Source organism: Tachypleus tridentatus, chromosome 2 (genome assembly GCF_004210375.1).
Source record: "Tachypleus tridentatus isolate NWPU-2018 chromosome 2, ASM421037v1, whole genome shotgun sequence".
NCBI lineage: Eukaryota > Metazoa > Arthropoda > Merostomata > Xiphosura > Limulidae > Tachypleus > Tachypleus tridentatus.
Genome location: NC_134826.1, coordinates 15,730,932 through 15,739,809, shown reverse-complemented (window position 1 = coordinate 15,739,809; position 8,878 = coordinate 15,730,932). Strand labels below are relative to the sequence as shown.

The window sequence follows — 8,878 nt, the reverse complement described above, 5'->3', positions numbered from 1 at the left end:
TGACCAGACATGAAGTGTACCACTACTTACCTCCTGATTGAAGAGTTTGTTTTGTTTTGTGACCAGACATGAAGTGTACCACTACTTATCTCCTGATTGAAGAGTTTGTTTTGTTTTGTGACAGGACATGAAGTGTACCACTACTTACCTCCTGATTGAAGAGTTTGTTTTGTTTTGTGACCAGACATGAAGTGTACCACTACTTATCTCCTGATTGAAGAGTTTGTTTTGTTTTGTGACAGACATGAAGTGTACCACTACTTATCTCCTGATTGAAGAGTTTGTTTTGTTTTGTGACAGGACATGAAGTGTACCACTACTTATCTCCTGATTGAAGAGTTTGTTTTGTTTTGTGACCAGACATGAAGTGTACCACTACTTACCTCCTGATTGAAGAGTTTGTTTTGTTTTGTGACCAGACATGAAGTGTACCACTACTTATCTCCTGATTGAAGAGTTTGTTTTGTGACAGGACATGAAGTGTACCACTACTTATCTCCTGATTGAAGAGTTTGTTTTGTTTTGTGACCAGACATGAAGTGTACCACTACTTATCTCCTGATTGAAGAGTTTGTTTTGTTTTGTGACAGGACATGAAGTGTACCACTACTTATCTCCTGATTGAAGAGTTTGTTTTGTTTTGTGACAGGACATGAAGTGTACCACTACTTATCTCCTGATTGAAGAGTTTGTTTTGTTTTGTGACAGGACATGAAGTGTACCACTACTTATCTCCTGATTGAAGAGTTTGTTTTGTTTTGACCAGACATGAAGTGTACCACTACTTATCTCCTGATTGAAGAGTTTGTTTTGTTTTGTGACAGGACATGAAGTGTACCACTACTTACCTCCTGATTGAAGAGTTTGTTTTGTTTTGTGACAGGACATGAAGTGTACCACTACTTATCTCCTGATTGAAGAGTTTGTTTTGTTTTGTGACAGGACATGAAGTGTACCACTACTTATCTCCTGATTGAAGAGTTTGTTTTGTTTTGTGACAGGACATGAAGTGTACCACTACTTACCTCCTGATTGAAGAGTTTGTTTTGTTTTGTGACAGACATGAAGTGTACCACTACTTATCTCCTGATTGAAGAGTTTGTTTTGTTTTGTGACAGGACATGAAGTGTACCACTACTTATCTCCTGATTGAAGAGTTTGTTTTGTTTTGTGACAGGACATGAAGTGTACCACTACTTATCTCCTGATTGAAGAGTTTGTTTTGTTTTGTGGTATGACAGGACATGAAGTGTACCACTACTTATCTCCTGATTGAAGAGTTTGTTTTGTTTTGTGACCAGACATGAAGTGTACCACTACTTACATCCTGATTGAAGAGTTTGTTTTGTTTTGTGACAGGACATGAAGTGTACCACTACTTATCTCCTGATTGAAGAGTTTCTTTTGTTTTGTGACCAGACATGAAGTGTACCACTACTTACCTCCTGATTGAAGAGTTTCTTTTGTTTTGTGACCAGACATGAAGTGTACCACTACTTACCTCCTGATTGAAGAGTTTGTTTTTTTTTGTGACAGGACATGAAGTGTACCACTACTTACCTCCTGATTGAAGAGTTTGTTTTGTTTTGTGACCAGACATGAAGTGTACCACTACTTATCTCCTGATTGAAGAGTTTGTTTTGTTTTGTGACCAGACATGAAGTGTACCACTACTTATCTCCTGATTGAAGAGTTTGTTTTGTTTTGTGACAGGACATGAAGTGTACCACTACTTATCTCCTGATTGAAGAGTTTGTTTTGTTTTGTGACCAGACATGAAGTGTACCACTACTTACCTCCTGATTGAAGAGTTTGTTTTGTTTTGTGACAGGACATGAAGTGTACCACTACTTATCTCCTGATTGAAGAGTTTGTTTTGTTTTGTGACCAGACATGAAGTGTACCACTACTTATTTCCTGATTGAAGAGTTTGTTTTGTTTTGTGACCAGACATGAAGTGTACCACTACTGATCTTTTGATTGAAGAGTTAGTTTTGTTTTGTGACCAGACATGAAGTGTACCACTACTTATCTCCTGATTGAAGAGTTTGTTTTGTTTTGTGACCAGACATGAAGTGTACCACTACTTATCTCCTGATTGAAGAGTTTGTTTTGTGGTGTGACAGGAGATGAAGTGAACCACTATGTATCTCCTGATTGAAGGGTATTTGTTTTGTTTTGTGGTGTGACAGGACATGAAGTTTACCACTAGTTATCTCCTGATTGAAGGGAATTTGTTTTGTTCTGTGGTGTTACAGGACATGAAGTAAACCACTAGTTATCTCTTGATTGAAGTGTTTTTGTTTTGCTCTTAGTGTAACACAACATGAAGTAAACCACTACCTATTTCTTGATTGAAGTGTTTTTGTTTTGGTCTTAGTGTTACAGGACATGAAGTATACCACTACTTATCTGTTGATTGAAGTGTTTTTTTTTTAGTTTAGTGTTACAGGACATGAAGTGTACCACTACTTATCTCTTGATTGAAGTGTTTTTTGTTTTGGTCTTAGGGTTACAGACATGAAGTATACCACTAATTATCTCTTGATTGAAGTGCTTTTGTTTTGGTCTTAGTGTAACAGAACATGAAGTAAACCACTACTTATCTCTTGATTGTGTTTTTTGTTTTGGTCTTAGTGTAACAGAACATGAAGTAAACCACTACTTATCTCTTTGAAGTGTTTTTGTTTTGGTCTTAGTGTTACAGGACATGAAGTGTACCACTACTTATCTCTTGATTGAAGTGTTTTTGTTTTGCTCTTAGTGTAACACAACATGAAGTAAACCACTACCTATTTCTTGATTGAAGTGTTTTTGTTTTGGTCTTAGTGTTACAGGACATGAAGTATACCACTACTTATCTGTTGATTGAAGTGTTTTTGTTTTAGTCTTAGTGTTACAGGACATGAAGTGTACCACTACTTATCTCTTGATTGAAGTGTTTTTGTTTTGGTCTTAGGGTTACAGGACATGAAGTATACCACTAATTATCTCTTGATTGAAGTGCTTTTGTTTTGGTCTTAGTGTAACAGAACATGAAGTAAACCACTACTTATCTCTTGAAGTGTTTTTGTTTTGGTCTTAGTGTAACAGAACATGAAGTAAACCACTACTTATCTCTTGAAGTGTTTTTGTTTTGGTCTTAGTGTTACAGGACATGAAGTGTACCACTAATTATCTCTTGATTGAAGTGTTTTTGTTTTGGTCTTAGTGCTACAGGACATGAAGTGTACCACTACGTATCTCTTGATTGAAGTGTTTTTGTTTTGGTCTTAGTGTTACAGGACATGAAGTATACCACTACTTATCTCTTGATTGAAGTGTTTTTGTTTTGGTCTTAGTGTTACATGACATGAAGTATACCACTAATTATCTCTTGATTGAAGTGTTTTTGTTTTGGTCTTAGTGTTACAGGACATGAAATATACCACTACTTATCTCCTGATTACACATTTAAATGTTCAGTTTTGAATTATTTGTTTTTTACAAATAGGTACATAGAAAGTTTTATTTTTGTAGTTGGTGTTTTGAAGTTTCTGAGTTTCTACCATTACATAGGGAGAGAATCAACTTTTCATGTACTAAGATAATCTTTCATTAATCACGAATATGCATAACTTATGTAGAGGTGTACAGGTACTCCAGCCAGTGTATGTTCAATAAATTTAAATACTCAGTACTGTTAGTTACCCTTGTGCTTAAAGGAAATATTGACCCAATTGTTGATAAAGAAATAGTGAATTAGTAGTGAGGAAAATCTAACAAAACATTTATGTTTATATTTTGTTCAAAGTGATCAAACTACATGGAATGAATTTTATCTATATATTTTAACTACTTGTTTTGATATCAAGTAATAAAGTATTGTTTGTAGATTTTATGGTTAAATTCTCATAATAATTTGGTTAAGACAGCACAGTGTAAGTAAATTGTAACTAAGTTTATTAACAGTTATACACTGTCCCTTGTTTTTAATGTTGTAATATTAACATCTAAAAATGAATCAACTGCGAAGTAGTTCTATGAAGGTGTTTATTTGGACATTTGTAAACAGGTTATTTGGTTCAGACCTATAGTTTCTCTTTCAACCTTTTTTAAAGTTTATTAGGAACCTACTTTTTACTTAAATAACTCAACCTTCTATGGAAATAATTGAAGATATTGATTTGAAAACCATGGTATATCATCTGGTTTATAAGTGGGAATGGTCTGCAATACAATGGATGCCTTGTTCTGGTCCCACATTAGTGAGTTTCTAACAACGACACAGATCCACAAAGTATGTTTTTTTTTTGTAATCACAGACCAAGAACACATTCCAGTATGATTTTGTTTATGTGTGCTTTCTGATTTGGAGTAGCCATTAAATAGAGTCTACTTATCTCTGTGTTTACTCACACCGGTGTAAATAAATATACCCGGAAGGTGTTTGTGTTATTTTATAAATTGCAGACATTAGTGTCAGTGACCTTCTATTGGCTTTCATGAGATCTCATATTTAACATTAAATTTTTATTTTATAAACTTAGCTTCCATGTGTCTGAAATTGTGTATTTTCAAAAATAGTTCACTGTTTCACAATGGAATATCTTATATTATTTTTATCTACAGTCAGTAATGTTTAGAACTGAATTTTTAAAAAATCAGATTTCATTTCTGAAGAATCACCTCACTTTGATTCATTGTTACTAACATGTGTTGAGTACAGTAAACAGACTAAGTGACTGTTGTTGTAATTCACTTTGATTCATTGTTTCTATGACATGTTGAATACAGTAAACAGATTGAGAAACTGTTGTAATTTACTTTGATTCACTGTTTCTTAAACATGTTGAGTACAGTGAACAGGTTGAGTAACTATTGTTGTAGTTCACTTTGATTCTTTGTTTCTAACCCATGTTGAGTACAATAAATATGCTAATTGTTGTGATTCACCTTGATTTATTGTTTCTAAAGCATGTTGATGAGTACAATAAACAGGTTTAGTAACTGTTGTTGTAGTTCTCTTTGATTCATTGTTTCTATGGTATGTTGTTGAGTACAGTAAACAGGATTAGTAACTTGTTATGATTCACTTTGATTCATTGTTTCTATCACATGTTGAATACAATAAACATGTTAAGTAACTCTTGTTGTTCTTCACTACTTTGATTTATTGTTTCTCTGACCTGTTGTGTACAGTAAACATGTTAAGTAACTCTTGTTGTTCTTCATTACTTTGATTTATTGTTTCTATGACATGTTGTGTACAGTAAACATGTTAAGTAACTCTTGTTGTACTTCACTACTTTCATTTATTGTTTCTCTGACCTGTTGTGTACAGTAAACATGTTAAGTATCTCTTGTTGTTCTTCACTACTTTGATTTATTGTTTCTCTGACCTGTTGTGTACAGTAAACATTTTAAGTATCTCTTGTTGTTCTTCACTTTGATTTATTGTTTCTATGACATGTTGTGTACAGTAAACATGTTAAGTATCTCTTGTTGTTCTTCACTACTTTGATTTATTGTTTCTATGACCTGTTGTGTACAGTAAACATGTTAAGTATCTCTTGTTGTTCTTCACTACTTTGATTTATTGTTTCTCTGACCTGTTGTGTACAGTAAACATGTTAAGTATCTCTTGTTGTTCTTCACTTTGATTTATTGTTTCTGACATGTTGTGTACAGTAAACATGTTAAGTAACTCTTGCTGTTCTTCATTACTTTGATTTATTATTTCTATGACATGTTGTGTACAGTAAACATGTTAAGTAACTCTTGCTGTTCTTCACTTTGATTTATTGTTCCTATGACATGTTGTGTACAGTAAACATGTTAAGTATCTCTTGTTGTTTTTCACTACTTTGATTTATTGTTTCGATGACCTGTTGTGTACAGTAAACATGTTAAGTGACTCTTGTTGTTCTTCACTTTGATTTATTGTTTCTGACATGTTGTGTACAGTAAACATGTTAAGTAACTCTTGCTGTTCTTCACTTTGATTTATTGTTTCTATGACATGTTGTGTACAGTAAACATGTTAAGTATCTCTTGTTGTTCTTCATTACTTTGATTTATTATTTCTATGACATGTTGTGTACAGTAAACATGTTAAGTATCTCTTGTTGTTCTTCATTACTTTGATTTATTGTTTCTGACATGTTGTGTACAGTAAACATGTTAAGTAACTCTTGCTGTTCTTCATTTTGATTTATTGTTTCTATGACATGTTGTGTACAGTAAACATGTTAAGTATCTCTTGTTGTTCTTCATTACTTTGATTTATTATTTCTATGACATGTTGTGTACAGTAAACATGTTAAGTATCTCTTGTTGTTCTTCACTACTTTGATTTATTGTTTCGATGACCTGTTGTGTACAGTAAACATGTTAAGTGACTCTTGTTGTTCTTCACTTTGATTTATTGTTTCTCTGACCTGTTATGTACAGTAAACATGTTAAGTATCTCTTGCTGTTCTTCACTTTGATTTATTGTTTCTATGACATGTTGTGTACAGTAAACATGTTAAGTATCTCTTGTTGTTCTTCACTACTTTGATTTATTGTTTCTCTGACCTGTTATGTACAGTAAACATGTTAAGTATCTCTTGTTGTTCATCACTTCGATTTATTGTTTCGATGACATTTGAGTACAGTAAACATGTTAAGTATCTCTTGTTCTTCACTACTTTGATTTATTGTTTCGATGACCTGTTATGTACAGTAAACATGTTAAGTATCTCTTGTTGTTCATCACTTCGATTTATTGTTTCGATGACATTTGAGTACAGTAAACATGTTAAGTATCTCTTGTTGTTCATCACTTCGATTTATTGTTTCGATGACATTTGAGTACAGTAAACATGTTAAGTATCTCTTGTTGTTCATCACTTCGATTTATTGTTTCGATGACATTTGAGTACAGTAAACATGTTAAGTATCTCTTGTTGTTCATCACTTCGATTTATTGTTTCGATGACATTTGAGTACAGTAAACAGGTTGAGTAATTGTTGTTGTAGTTCACTAATACCGGTACAAAATTTTGAAAGTTGTTATAGTTTTTTTTAAATTGTTATATATACAGAAGTTTTATTTGTACATTTTATTATATGTGTAATTTTGTTGACAGGTATAGTTATTGTATTATTAAAGTAGCATGTTTGTAATATGTTACTCAGTTATCCTTATGGTGAATGAGAAACTGATACAAATGTGTTTGTATGAAGAAGGTTTCCTTTTATAGGATGAAAAGTGTGTACAAGTAATCCTGACTATTAGCTGGATGGAAACTGTGTACAAGTATTCCTGAATATTAGCTGGATGGAAAGTGTATACAAGTATTCCTGAATATTAGCTGGATGAAAAGTGTGTACAAGTATTCCTGAATATTAGCTGGATGGAAAGTGTGTACAAGTATTCCTGACTATTAGCTGGATGGAAAGTGTATACAAGTATTCCTGAATATTAGCTGGATGAAAAGTGTGTACAAGTATTCCTGAATATTAGCTGGATGGAAAGTGTATACAAGTATTCCTGACTATTAGCTGGATGGAAAGTGTATACAAGTATTCCTGACTATTAGCTGGATGGAAAGTGTATACAAGTATTCCTGACTATTAGCTGGATGGAAAGTGTATACAAGTATTCCTGACTATTAGCTGGATGGAAAGTGTATACAAGTATTCCTGACTATTAGCTGGATGAAAAGTGTATACAAGTATTCCTGACTATTAGCTGGATGGAAAGTGTATACAAGTATTCCTAACTATTAGCTGGATGGAAAGTGTAAACAAGTATTCCTGACTATTAGCTGGATGGAAAGTGTGTACAAGTATTCCTGACTATTAGCTGGATGGAAAGTGTAAACAAGTATTCCTGACTATTAGCTGGATGGAAAGTGTGTACAAGTATTCCTGAATATTAGCTGGATGGAAAGTGTATACAAGTATTCCTGACTATTAGCTGGATGGAAAGTGTGTACAAGTATTCCTGAATATTAGCTGGATGGAAAGTGTGTACAAGTATTCCTGACTATTAGCTGGATGGAAAGTGTGTACAAGTATTCCTGAATATTAGCTGGATGGAAAGTGTATACAAGTATTCCTGACTATTAGCTGGATGGAAAGTATGTACAAGTATTCCTGACTATTAGCTGGATGGAAAGTGTATACAAGTATTCCTGACTATTAGCTGGATGGAAAGTGTATACAAGTATTCCTGAATATTAGCTGGATGGAAAGTATGTATAAGTATTCCTGACTATTAGCTGGATGGAAAGTGTATACAAGTATTCTTGACTATTAGCTGGATGGAAAGTGTATACAAGTATTCCTGAATATTAGCTGGATGGAAAGTGTGTACAAGTATTCCTGAATATTAGCTGGATGGAAAGTGTGTACAAGTATTCCTGAATATTAGCTGGATGGAAAGTGTATACAAGTATTCCTGACTATTAGCTGGATGAAAAGTGTGTACAAGTATTCCTGACTATTAGCTGGATGGAAAGTGTATACAAGTATTCCTGACTATTAGCTGGATGAAAAGTGTGTACAAGTATTCCTGACTATTAGCTGGATGGAAAGTGTATACAAGTATTCCTGACTATTAGCTGAATGGAAAGTGTATACAAGTATTCCTGACTATTAGCTTAGTCTGCTGGATATTCCAGACACGTCCGCTGCAAATGATGAAGTAATACGAAAAAATTTATCATGGCAAAGTCCCTACTGTTCAACCGGTAAGTTTTGTTGTGTGAAAGTCTGTTACAAATGTGTTGTGTAAAAATGGTCGTCATAGAGTGAACCTGCAAATAAACTATCAATAATTTTTATCATGCACAATTTTTAAATTTGTTTTTTTATAAGAAAGAAAAGGCTGAGACATGTTTCATTATAT

The 8,878-nt window shown here is 33.4% G+C and overlaps 1 protein-coding gene across 2 annotated transcripts in view; it reads left to right on the top strand.

Annotated features, from left to right (window-relative positions):
• Positions 1 to 6,304: 6,304 nt before the first annotated feature.
• LOC143238534 (uncharacterized) overlaps positions 6,305 to 8,878 on the top strand; it is a 35,636-nt gene continuing 33,062 nt past the window's right edge. The window contains exon 1 of one of the 2 annotated variants that reach the window (XM_076478861.1): positions 6,305 to 8,720. The gene's annotated coding sequence lies outside the window, so the exon portion shown is untranslated. The remainder of the gene's footprint in view (positions 8,721 to 8,878) is intronic. The other variant, XM_076478839.1, reaches the window with a different exon arrangement.